General features: G+C 42.8%; 1 pseudogene; it reads right to left on the bottom strand.

Annotated features, from left to right (window-relative positions):
• Positions 1-11,727: 11,727 nt before the first annotated feature.
• On the bottom strand, positions 11,728-13,812 carry LOC117024593 (uncharacterized; annotated as a pseudogene).
• Positions 13,813-14,134: the final 322 nt, after the last annotated feature.

Raw genomic sequence — 14,134 nt, 5'->3', positions numbered from 1 at the left:
TGCATTCTCAATGGGGGAGATATTGCTCTCAAGGGGACACAAATTGATTCTTGTGAAGCAAAAGAAAACCCACATAATCTACGGTTATATAAAATCTTAACTATTAGATAATGGTTTGTGGCCCTCTAAAGGGCCACAGTACATAAACAGACATATAGTGTATCTGTGGTGGGAAAATTTCATGGGGGAGAGTTAGGAGAAACTAAATGAAAAAATGTCTTAAAAGATTCCTGGGGATGATGTAGATGCCTGATCACTGCACTGCACACCTGAAGCTGAAGCTGAACAATAATGAATGTCAACTATAATTTAATGTATATATAGTCACAGGATGTGGAGTACAGCACAGGGAACAGAGTCAGTGGAACTGTAACAGCTATATATGATGTCAGAGGGGTAATAGATTGGGGAGGAGGGTTATCACTTTGTGAGGGGTGTAAATGTCTGTTACATTGTTTTGTACACCTGCAACTAATTACAATAAAAAAGAAGGAGGCTGTACCCATGCTTTGCGTGAACCACAGCAAAGGGCCTCCACTGCCTGGAGAGCAGCAATGCCTGATAGCAGCGGTCTGGAAAGAGATAAAAAGTGACAACCACGGGGAAGCATACACACGTGCCTAATGGAATCCCCAAAATATTTGAAGGGAGATTTGATTGAACCTTGCTGCAATCCTGTAGGCTAGAATCAGCTCTGAAATGCTACCCTTATGCCTGTTAAGGGGTTTACACTTTAGACAGGAGCCCTAAGAAGCACAAATAACATTTTAAAGGGTTTGAGAGGATGGAGAACATAATCTTCCTGAGTCTTCGCTTTGATCACATCATCCTTCCTCTGATTAAAGAGTACACGCAGTGGTTTTAGGCTTTCTCATATGAAAACTGTTGTGGTTGTACAATCTGATCTTGACAGATTTTTCTAAATCTACATTTATATGATTTCCTCCATCATATCTTCCAAACGTTTTGGTGTGGGACTCAAGGCCCCCACAAATATGACCAAACAGGTAAGTGGAGGAGACCATCTCTTCTAGGGCTGCTCTCCATTATCCGTACTCTCTAGACTGACCTGCTGTTCTCCAGACACTCCTTCTGCTTCTCTGTCTTTTTTTTTGCCTCATGCTATTATTTCTTTCAGTCTGGATGCTATAGTAGGCTGAATAAGAGTCCCCTCGAAGATATCCATGTCTTCATCCCTGGAATCTGTAAATGTTCCCTTATATGGAAAAGACTTTACAGATGTGATTAAGTTAAGGATCTTGAGATGATGATGAGATTATTCTGAATTATCTGGATGGGCCCCCAAAGCTATCATACTTATTTGATTTTTGTGTTTTTGGTTTTTGCCTGTTGAAATTTCCCGTTTTTAATTTTTATTTTTAGGTTAGATCTGGTTTTATTTATTTATTTTAATTTTTTTTTTTTTACTTCTCAATTACAGTTGACATACAACATCATAATAGTTTCAGGGGTACAACATAATGATTAGACATTTATATAACTTGCAACGTGATCACCCTGATAAGTCTGGTACCCATCTGACACCACACATGGTTACTACAATATTACTGACTGTATCTTCTATGCTGTACTTTTCATCCCCATGTCTATTTTTATAACTGGCAACTTGTACTTCTTAATCCCTCTACCCTTTCACCCATCACCCCAGCCCCCCCTCCTATCACAATTGTTCTTATACGAGAGAGGCAGAGAGAGAGTTGACACACACATATAGAGGGGAAGGTGATGTGAAGACAGAGCAGAGAGAGATGGGAAAATGTTGGCCTTGAAGATTGGGGTGATGTGGCCACAAGCCAAGGAATTCCAGCAGTCATTAGACACTAGAAGAAGCAAGGAACAGATTCTCCCCTGGAGTTTCAGAGGGAGCCCTGATGACTTCTTGATTTTGGACTGCTGGCCTCTAGAACTGTGAAAGAATAAAAGTGTGTTGGTTTCAGCCACACAGTTTGCAATAATTTGTTACAACAGTCAGAGGAAACTAATACAGATGCCTTCATTCTTATCGTACTCCTCATGCTCAAAATGTGTCCCTCCTGTAAGGCTTAACACTCTTTCTCCCTGTAGAGTTTCTATATTATTTCAGCTAAACAATTTTCCTGTACTTGCTGTGTATGAGGGTCGCCTGGCACCGTAGTTATAAACTCCTGGATCTCGTTTGATGCATTGTTAAGTAAGGCAATCTGCTAGGAATCATGGAAGATAGAGAAGGTGTTGAAGAACTAGCGAACAAGGAAAGCTTTGAAAGATTCTACTAGTTCATTTTGTTTCTAACGTGCTCATGAAGCTTCAAGTCCACAACTCTCAAGAGGCCAGTTATAAGATGTTTCCTGATGGAAATGGTATCGCGCTGGAATTGGTCACCTGGCACTGCTCAGGGATGGACATGCCAGGGATAGGAGTTTACATTTGGAGTGATTCTCCACCATGTTTACTCTTCCTTCCCCAAGTCCTTCCTGCTGGGTTCACCAAGACACACATATTCAGGCTTGGTCTTGATCCTGCTCCCAAGTCCATTATAACCAAGGCAAATGATTCATCAATAGCCTCAGCTCACTTTTGTAGGGACTTGTGACAAAGCTACCTTCCCAGACCTTATGACATAGCCTGCCCTCTCTAGTCTCAGACTAGATGCCAAACCAAAGCCCTTCCTACGCTTGGAGCTGGCCCAAGTTGTAAAGCTGACCATCGGCCAAGATTTCCTCCTCTCTTTGTTTTCTTCCCTGCCAAGTTCCACAGTCTCTCTGAAAGCCTGGATTATGTCCTAAACCTTACTTAGCTGGTGGCTGGAGCCAGGGTAGCCCTCTAGAGTACCCCTGTTCTTTCTGTAAATGTGGAGCCTAGTCTCTCTCTATGCCCTCCACCTGCTAACTGGGCTCCTGCCAGACTGTCTGACTTCTGGGTTAAAATAGCACCTGGGATCCTTGCCTGCCATGGAATAATGGTCTGTAATCACTGCTCGAGCAGCTGTGGTCTTTGATTTTGTGGAGCCTGCAGTGCAGACAGCGAGGGCAGCCAGGTAGCTTCTTACCTACCCTTCGTCATCTTCCTTTTCCTGACATTGATGTTCTGAGCTCAGCAGACCTCCCTACTGAATCTGCCATTTCTCTGTACCTGGGCTCCTCTCATCTCCACTTGATTTACCTCTTGATGGTGGTTAAGAACATGGAGTAAGGGTGTGTTCTCTAGCATATTACTTCACCTGAGTATGTTTCAATTTCATCTCTGAAATTAGCATAATAACAGAATATACTGCCAGGATTGTTGGAAAGATTGGGGTTGATTCTGGCCTAAAGCATTTTCTCAATAAGGCATTGTGCTACATGATCAATAAATAGAAGTGTTTCTGGTAGTCTCTCCAGATCATAAGCAGGCTGGCCACTTGAAAAGTTATTCATTGTCCATCAAACACTTTAATCCTTTTACTCAGCTAATCTTTAGAATCCTCATGAAAAAGCTCGAGGAATTTTCTGGGGCAGTACAGGTTTCTGAAACCCAGATGACATTGAAATGAAATAAATTATAAAATCTTGGACACAGAGAATGTTTTTGACTGTCGCTGAGTGTTTGGTACAAGGTTTCTGCCTCCAACATAGGACCAATACAAACATCTGTCTTTGGGCCATGTTAATACTACCATTCAAAGTGATGTTTTCTAAGATATCATAAACTCCTTTTAGTTGCTAGGCAAAGGAAAAAAGAGGCATGACATATTAGCTTTGGACTTGAAAGAACCAGAGATCCTCTCAAGATTTGCATTGAGCTGTAGAACTAAATCCAGATATGATGTGATGTGGTGGTTTGAAAGTGACGCCAGGAGGGATTTCATACATGATAATTGCCCTCTGGTGGGAGAGAGTGGAATTACATGGATGAGAGACAACTGAAATTCTAAAGGAGTAATTCTTATTCCTCTTGCCATTTGACTCTCTATTCCAAATAAAGGTCTCATATACTGAAACCATTTCACTATTTGGCCCAACTCTTGCAGCTTTCAGGTCACTTGTATTGGTGTGGGGGAGCAAGATGAAGACTGGGAAAATTTTGAAGAATAAGTTTTGAACCCTTGCTTTCTGATTGAAAACTAGCAAGCGTAACCTATGCTGGTTCTACATAAATATACATCTCTTTAGGCATCATAGTAGAGTGATTAAAGGAACAGTTTTTAGGGATCTAAAAACCTGAATTTGAATCCTCACTCTGCCCTTTCACTATCTGCTTGATCCAGGGCAAATCACAATCTTCCTAAGGCTTAATTTCTTCTTCTCCCGGAAAATGAGAAAAATACATATATCTCTTAAGTTTGTTTTGAGGATTAGAAAAGAGGTATAAAACACTTAGAGTAGAACCTAGCACATAGGAAATGTTCGCTAAATGTTAAATACTATTTGTAATACACAAGAGCATTAAAGCTCTTTGAAGAAAAAGCTGACCCATTTTAATTCGGTAGTGGCTATTTTTAAAAGAATAGCATGTAGCATCGCCCTTGTTTCTTTAAACATTAATCAAGGCCTTGGCAAATATAAGATGTTACTGGGTAACTATACAGGCCACTAATTCTTTGCAGATAAGGTTCAGACCAAGCAAGACTCTGGGAGGAATGTGCTAAAGCTTCCCTATCTCGCCAGAGCTGTCTTTATCAGCTATGATCAAATGATGTTTTTCTTTTTCCACAATTTGCTTTTAAGCCCTTTGGTGGTATTAACATTACTTCTTAGTTGCTGAACTACTAAGCTTGAGAAACTCAAAACTGCTTTTTTAACCTGAGGGACATTCCAAGGAAATACTTATTATAGCTTGCTCACAACTGGTTCTTGGGCACTTATGAGTTATTTCTTCCACAACATAGTTTAACGGAAAGGTCAGATAAGGATGTCACCTTAAAGAAAATGAGGGATTGGGGGGGTGGGGTAGAGGGTAGAGTCACGGACCAGCAGTCAGAGGCAGAGATAGAAGCCCAGAGTCCTAACTAGCTTTGTAATCCGGGTAGGTCCTCGTAACCTACATGAAACTCAGTTCTCAGCAGAAAACAGAACAAGAGACTGAACCAAATTGATAAGGTCCCTTTCAAGTTTAAAAAAAAAAAAAAGAAAAAGATATAGAAGAAAATAACAAAAGAAAAAAACCTCTTAGGTCTTATGCTGATTACATACAGCCTGTGTATCCCCAAACGGTACCATTTTCTCTTTGTCACCCACTTTGCAGCTCCAGCAGCTCTGTTTCTGTCCATGTTACAATACCAGCCAGGGTTGCCTATCTCCAGTACTAAAGGGCAAAAAGGAAGGTGCTTCAAAAGACATTTTTATCTGAGGGCCCTGCATCAGATGTGAGGAGTTAATTAATAGGAGAGGAGGTGATCATCCTCACGACGCTGGAGAAGAGATTCCATGCTCCTGCCCTGCTCCCCACGCTCGTGGAAGACCTGCCCTGCACGCCTCCTCTGAAAGCCTGATGCAATGACCCCCATGGCCTCCCAGCTGTCACGTGGCCTCATCCCCAGCCAGTCCAGATAAGCGGATCCAGCGTGGACCCCTGACCAGAGCTAAGCCAGTCAGCTTCCCTATGGGGTTGGGAGTTGAGATGCAGGGCCATTACGCCCTTGCTGGCCTGGCCCTGGGACTGAGGTGTGCACGGAGGTGAAGTGGCCATTTCCTGCCATGAGGCGGCCAGTCTTCATGTCCGCCGCACTCTCCTTTCTCTGGAGGGAAGACCAGAACCACAGGCTCACGCAGCCTCAGAGACAAGAGTGGCCTTGGAACTCGGAATTCCCTAGAAACCAAAAAACTGCTAAGAACCAGTTCCCAAACCACTGTGCCTTTGTGCTCTGGGAAGTGACACTTGTATCACATGAGTAAAATGCTGCTTTTTATAAAGCTAGTCTGATAGATTTCTGTTGGTCTTTAAAAAGCAAACATCTACTGGCAAAAGAGATTTGAGGAATTTATTCTGGAGCTCAAGACCCCAAAGAGCCCATGACTTAAAGGACTAATCCTCAAAAAGGGCATTTCAGACTCCGCTGCAAGCCATTGGAGATATAATTTGGGGCAGAAAGATTTTGGGGTCCTTCAAATACACAGGCAGCTTCCTGTGCTATCTTCCTGGCCTTGGTGGGAATTCTAGAAGAACACACTTGGCTAGGCTATCTATGTCATTTGCAAAGCAAGAAGAAACTAAGATTTAAGATCTCATAGATGAAAAAAATTAAAACTCAATATGGTATTTTTATAGCCTTAACTCAGAAAGTTCTCTTTGGGAGGCCCCTTTGGAGGAAGAATGACGGCGTATGCAACTGATTTCATCTTCTCCCATGCTCGTGGTCCATCTCTTCAAACCTCATGGGAGGCACTGTTTGTTACATGGTGGTCAAGATCGTAAGCCACAGAGCCAGTTGCCTGAGTTCAAATCCTGACTCCACTCCTAACCGGAACAAATTACTTACCGTGTTTCCCTGAAAATAAGACCTAGCCGGACAATCATCTCTCATGCATCTTTTGGAGCAAAAATTAATATAAGACCCAGTCTTATTTTACTATAATATAAGACCGGGTCATATAATATAATATAATATAATATAATATAATATAATATAATATAATATAATATAATATAATACCAGGTCTTATATTAATTTTTGCTCCAAAAGATGCATTAGAGCTGATTGTCCAGCTGGGTCTTATTTTCGGGGAAACAAGGTAATATTCACATCATTGGGTTCTTTGAACATCTAGAGAGATCATGTACAGAGCATCTGGAAGGGGCCAGACGCTTCTTTAAGTACTTGTACATAAAAACAAAAGGTGGCATATATGCATGTAAAGTGCCTTAGCTTATTGGTCACAAGAGGAGCTAGAGAGGCCACTAAAAAAGCTGGGTGTGTGAGTTGTGTACAAGTAATGAATTCATGCTTAGTCCTTCAACTGTAATACTGAGTGGGAATTAATAGAAATGTGCATTAGAAACTCACCACTTATAGTAATTTGTCAGTAATAGTCAAAGAGCAGAACAAACCCAGTGGTTGATTTACCTCTGGATGTGTCAGACAAGAGTCCTGACCATTCTGATGATGCCACTTTCAAAGCCCCAAAGCAAAATGCACTGTCTCCTGGCAAATTCGGAGATTGAAGCACACAAAGTCAACAGGCTTGTCTTCCTAAGTGAGATGACGTTATGTCAGAACATTAGCAGAGAGTAAATACTCAAGTGTTCCCTTCTTTCCTTCTACAAAACATTAGATTTACTCGGTCACCATGTAGCATTGCAATAATCTAGCCATATCCTAAGTGCTTCCTTGGTAACATTTTGGTAATTACAGCATGTGATCTTATAAATTGTATTACATTCATTTCTCACAACACTGCACAATATCTCTCAACCCCTGAAAAGTATAGACTTTTATACTCTCCTACCATCAAGATTGCACCCTCCAACCAACCTATCTTTACAACTTCACTGCCTACATCTCCTTCTCCATCCTAACCCTTCCTGCAAACACACACACACACAGACACACACACACCACATGACATTTACCCACTGAAACTTTTCCCCAGATTTCCAAAACACTCTGCCAGGTCATTATATTATGTGTGTCAATTGTGTTCCCAGCAGGAAATGTGGCATCTGCAAGCTGAGTAATTTAAGGAGAGTTCAAAAAACAGATTACTGCAGCAGTGGGCAGAATTGAGGAAAAGCAGAGATAACGCAGCGCCCCCGGGGCTAGAAAGAGCAGGAATTTATAACCACCTTTGGGCCAGGAAAAACCAAGCGGCGGGGTACTGGAACCCAGAGTGACAGCTCTAGGAAGTCCAGCTGACAGGAGTGATAGCCCTTACTAGAGACACAGATGAGGTCTGACAATTTCGTTCGCAAACTCATCCTAGAAAAAGTGCTACATACCTCATGGCTGAATATCACTACAGTCACCTTCGAAGTACTCCCCTTGGGAAGCTATGCACCGACACCAGCGCCTAGTTCACCCTTCAAAGCAATTTTGGAACTCTTTTTCTGGAATGGCCATCAGAGCTGTCTTCAAAATTTCAATATTTCCTTTATATTCAGGTAAAGAAAGAAGTCACTGGAGGCCAGATCAGGTGAGTAGGGAGGGTTTTCCAATACAGTTATTTATTTACTGGCTAAAAACTCCCTCACAGAAAGTGCCATGTGAGCTGGTGCATTGTCGTGATGCAAGAGCTGTGAATTGTTGGTGAAAAGTTCAGGTTCTTTTCATCTAACTTTTTCACGCAGCCTTTTCAGCACTTTCAAATAGTAAACTTAGTTAACTGTTTGTCCAGTTGGTACAAATTTGTAAAGAATAATCCCTCTGATATCAAAAACGGTTAGTAACATTGTTTTGACTCTTGATTTGTACTGACAGAACTTTTTTGGTCATAGAAAATTGGCTGACTTCCATTGTGCACTTTGATGCTTTGCTTCTGGGTCATATTGGTACACTCATATTTTATCACCAGTGATAACACGGCCCCAAAACATCGCCTTGCCTCTCCAAAAGGTCTTGGCAAACTTTGACTCTCCTTTGCTTTTGTTCATCAGTGAGCTCCTTTGGGACCATTTTTGCACGTACCTTTCTCATGCAAAGATTTATAGTTAAGATTTTCCTGTTTCTCTACTGATATTTACTTGGTCTGCTATGCTTCTCACAGCTGACTAGCTGAAGATTTTGATGCACAATTCAATGAATTTTTGCAATGTTTTTGTCAGTTCTGCTCGTTACTGGCTGCCCTGACCTCTCTTAATCAGTGATACATTCTCTCCCTTCAGAAAAACGTTTAATCCATTTGTACACTACCATTTTCTTCATGGCATTATCCCCATAAACTTGGACTAACATGTCCCTGATTTCACTTCCACTCTTGCCAAGTTTAACAAGAAATTTAATGTTTGTTCGTTGCTCTAACTAAAGCTCAGACTTTCTCACAATGGCACATAAAAATATGCAACAACAATAATGAACGTCATTCAGCAAGACACTGCCACACGTCGACAGGAACACAGCTGTGAGACACTGATATACCAAAGGTATAAAACCTTACTGAGGTGTTTGTACAGTGCTGCCAATGTAAGCACACAGTGGCAAGTTTGCGTACTTAATTGTCAGAACTTATAGACAGCCTACAGTGACCTGATGGGAGAAGCTGGGAGAAGAAATCCTCTGACCTCCCCTCGCTGCCTCCCATTGGCCCACGCTGGAACACACAGCTTTGTAGCCAATGTGAAGAGGCTAAAACTGGCCAAACTCTTCACATGATTCCATTAACTTTGAACTCTTGCTTTTAGACACAAGATGTGCCAGGCTCATCTGATACCCTCATGACCCAAATCTGAAATAAGCCATTACCCTATAGAGCCCAGGACCTTTTTAATGGGAGAATATTAGTAAGAGATCGCGGTCTGGGGGTTAGGTATGCTCATTGCTTATAGGCCATTTCTACAAACAGGGCTGGAATATATAAACTAATTTTAGAACATTTTCATCACCCTCCAAAAAAAAACCTTGTACCCATTAAGACTCACTCCCCATTCCTCCACTCTCAGCCTGGATACATTTTTATTTCAATTTTGTTTTTGTTTAGATTTGGTGACTATGACATGCACGAACCCAGCCTAGTTTTAGCTCGAGTTTCTTTCTGGGCAAATTCAAGGGTGACATAAAAGAGAGCACAGTACATTTCATTCCTGCCAGGGCCATTTTCATTCTCCACTCTGCCCCACCCTCCAGAAGAATGTGCTGGTCACATATTGAAAGACAGCAGGAGGTAAATCTCTGAGGGGCATCTTCCCAGCTGTCCCTAGCCGACCTTAACTGAACCACCCCTTGCTCCTCAACCACACCAGTGGGTCCCCCAGGTGCCGTGTTATACATGAGACCATGCCCCCAGCCACAGTGGATTGTACCAGAGTCGGACATCCAACCCAGTTAGGCCAGAACCCTTCCTTGATAATTTGGAGAATCTAAGGGGAGCAGATTGTCAGAGGGGAGAGGAGGTAAGATAGAAAGGAGGAGGATTTTTCAGCTTTCCTGCACTTAGCCTGAGTGCCTTTGTGGTGGGCAGGATTCTAACATGGTCCCTCAGAGATCCGCCCAGGCATACACCTATATAGCACCCTCCTCCTTCCATGCAGAGGACATGTGAATATGAGGTGTCACTCCCATAATCTATTATGTTACATGACAAAAGGGATGGTACAGATGTAATTAAGGCCCAACATCAGTCTATTTTGAGCTAAAATGGATATTATCTTTGCTGGGACTCACTTAATTAGGTGAAAAGCCTTAAAAGCAGCAGAGAGATTCTCCTGTCAGCTCAGGAAAAAAAGCAAACAGCACCTTACAAACTGCCCACAGAGAGGGGTGGCCTCTAATTGCTGAGCGCTCAGTCCTGCCACCTCAAGGAGCTGAATTCTGCCAACAACCACATGAGCTTGGAAGAAGTCCCTGAGCTCCAAAGGAGAACCACAGCCCTGGCTGACACGTTGATTCCAGCCTGCGAGACCCAGCTTACCTGACCCAGATTCCTGACCCATAGAAACTGTGAGAGTATAAATCTGTGTTATTCAAGCCATAAGTCTGTGGCAGTGTGGTACACAGTTATATATAACTAGTACGCCATTCCAAAGGCCTCACTGTGCTGCTGGGTTCGAAAAACACACAGCCTGGCAGGCTTTCATAAATTCCTCACTTCTTCCTTTAGCTAGTTACCAATAGTTTATTTCTTTCAACCAGAGTCCTGATAGACTTTTAGTTCCTTACTTAGTCAGAGTTCTCCAGAGAAACAGAACCAATAGAAGATTCTCTCTCTCTCTCTCTTTCTCTCTCTCTCTCTGCCTCTCTTTCTCTCTCTTTCTCTCTGTAATATGTACATATATTTGTACAAATACATGTCTTTATGTCAAAGGAGGTCTATTAGGAGGAATTGGCTCACATGATTATGAAGTCCCATAATCTGCTGTCTGCAACTGGAGACCCAGGAAAGCCAGTGATGTAATTCAGTCCAAGTCCAAAGGCCTGAGAACCCAGGAAGCTGATGGTGTAAATCCCAGTCTGAGGGCAAAAGAAGATGAGGTGGGATGTCCCAGCTTAAGCAGTAAGGCAGGGAAGAAAGGGGCAAATTCCTCCTTCCTCTGCCTTTTGTTCTGTACAGGCCCCGAAGGATTGGATGATGCCCACCCACATGGGGAAGACACCTATTCTGCTGATTCAAATGCTAATCTCATCCAGGAACACTTTCATAGGTACACCCAGACATAATATTTAATCTGGGCACCCTATAGCCATTAAGTTGACGAGTGAAATTAATAATCACAAATCCACCCCCTTTCCACCCAACTTGGCACCCATATCTATCTCCTTAAACCATACTTAATCTCCAAATAAAGACAATAATAAGGTCATAACTCCACCTAACAGGATACAACTTTCCTGTGTACCACCAAAAATGCACTAACCCCTTCCCCAGAAGAGGAGGTAAAGTCCTTGACTAATGTTTACTCTTCTCCTTGATATCCCATAACTTAAATACTGTATGATGCAAAATTAACAATACTTAAATATTATTATTTAATGTCAATGCATATTTTGTTACATGATAAGGGAATACAAGAAGAAAACAAAAAAACGTATTTCTACACATACATATACACAAACTTATTCATAGCCAAATAAGGAGGAAATACGTATGACAATTACAGTCCTCATTTCTGGTATTTGTAACTACCTTCTTTTACTACCCATTCGGTATTCCCTTTGCTATCAGCAAGCACTTCCGCTGGTCATGATTCTTTGCCTGGCATCGTGACCCAAATCTTTATTCCTTACAGGTGTGGGCCATTAGTAGTTCTTTCTGGATTGGGTTATAGTTTTCCATTGACCTTAATTGCAAGGCATGGAAATATTAAAAATGCTGTAAAGGATCTCCTGTATTCCAGACTTATTCTTTCTTACCTCCATTTTAGGACAATAGTCCAATTTCCCTTCAATAGTCAGGGTCAAGCACTCAGTCAACATCATGACTCTCTTCTTTGCTTGTTGATTCAGTGTTGATTCAGGGAGGAGCCCAAAGTGACCTAATGGCAGTCTTAACTTCCAGTTCAATGTAAATATTGTTGTGTCTCCTGATGAAAACATTCCTGACCCTGGAACTAAGACCTCTAGGCCAGGAGCTCATAAGGTGATGGGAACAGGAAACAAACACTTTGCTCGTGGGTCACTAAGGGTAACAATGAGTGGTGCCTCTCCCATTTTCACCCCATTGATCCCTGGACCTGTAAGTCTTGGCTATCAGTGAAACAGCACTATATATTGGACACTGATTCAGAGCATATGCGGCCTTCCAGAGAACTTCGACCTAGCCTTGCAAAGTATTCTCACCGAGCTGGCACTGTAACTGAGTCTTCAAAAGACCATTTCACCGTTCTATCAAGACAGGTGCTTCAGCATGGTGGGGAGCATGGTAAGACCAGTGAATTTCATGAGTGTGGTGTCACTGCAGCACTTCTGCTATGAAGCGAGTTCCTCAATCCGAAGCAATGTTGTGTTGAATACCGTAATGGTGGATAAGGCATTCTATGAGTCCATGGATGGTAGTTTTGGCAAAAGCATTGCATACAAGGAAGGTAAATCTGGATTCAAGTAAGTGTCTACTCCAGTAAGAACAAAATGCTGCCCCTTCCATTATGGAAGCAGTCCAGCGTAATCAACCTGCCAGCACACAGCTGCTTGATCACCCGGAGGAATGATGCCCTACCAGGGTGCACTCTTGGTCTCTGCTGCTGGCAGACTGAGCATCCAGTGGTAGCCATAGCCAGGTCAGCCTTGGTGAGTAGAAATCCGTGCTGCTGAGCCCATGCATAATGTCCAACTCTGCCACCATGGCCACTTTGTCATAAGTCCCCTGGGTGAAGGCAGGGGTGGCTAGAGTGAGTGGCTGACTGCTACCCACAGAATGGGGCATCCTATCCACTTGCTTATTAAAGTCTCCCTCTGCTGAGGTCACCCCTTGTGAACATTCACACGGGACACAAATATTTTCATGTGTTTTGCCCATTCAGAGAAGTCTATCTACATACCTCTGCCCCGCATTTCTTTCTCACTAATTTTCCAGTGTTTCTTCCAAGTCCCTGACCATCCAGTCAAACCACTGGCCACAGCCCGTGAATAAGTACGTAATCGCACATCTGGCTATTCCTCCTGCCAAGTAAAGCAAACAACCAGGTGCAGGGTTATCCCAGAGAGGGGCTGTAGTGCTCCAGGTGCCCACTTTGGGATGGTGTCTGCATGTTATACAGAACCACCTCGTTTTCCCTTCCTCTGCCAATGATGGCAGGGAGGCCACAGGTGCAGGCTGGGAGAGAGAAGGCAGGGCAGCAGGAGGAAGAGCACGGGCATTCGGGCCACTTATGTAACTTACTTGTGCCTTCAGGACCTACGTGGACCTGATCTCGTAGATACCATTTCCATTCCATGAAGGAATGTTGCTGTGCGGGCCCAACTTTGTGATGTGGTGGGTCAGATAACACCCAGTTCATGACGGGCAGTTCCGATCGCGTGGCGACTTGGTAGCCTATGGGTAAGCTTTCAGTCTCCACTAAAGCCCAGTAGTAGGCCGAGGGCTGTTTCTCAAAAGGAGAGTTATCTGCAGGTGACAGCAGGGCTTTGCTGCCAAATCCTGAAGGTCTGTGCTGTGATTCACTTGTAGGGATCTGCCAAAGTCTCCAAAAAGCATCTCTGTCTGCCACGGATACTTCAAGCACCACCTGGTTAGATTTACAATAATCCATTGTCATTCTCCAAGAACCATCTGTCTTTTGCACACACCAGATTGGAGAGCTGAATAAGGAAGTCGCGGGAATCACCACTTCTGCATGTGTCATATCCTTGATGGTGACACTGGTCTCTGTAATCCTGCCATGAATGTGGTATTGCTTTCCCTTTACATATTTCTATCAATAATCATGTTTAATTTACCTCCCCTCTCCTTTGCATGATGGATGATGTAAACCTGAATAGAATGGGCAAAAAAAGTCATGGAAAAATTCTAAGAGGGAGACGTGGGGCCAGGAGCAGAAGAACAGACTATGATTGAAGCGATTAAATATAAAG

Source organism: Rhinolophus ferrumequinum, chromosome 7 (genome assembly GCF_004115265.2).
Source record: "Rhinolophus ferrumequinum isolate MPI-CBG mRhiFer1 chromosome 7, mRhiFer1_v1.p, whole genome shotgun sequence".
In the NCBI taxonomy this organism is placed as follows: Eukaryota; Metazoa; Chordata; class Mammalia; order Chiroptera; family Rhinolophidae; genus Rhinolophus; species Rhinolophus ferrumequinum.
The sequence above is the reverse complement of the archived record's forward strand: the minus strand, read 5'-3'. Positions and strand labels throughout refer to the sequence as shown.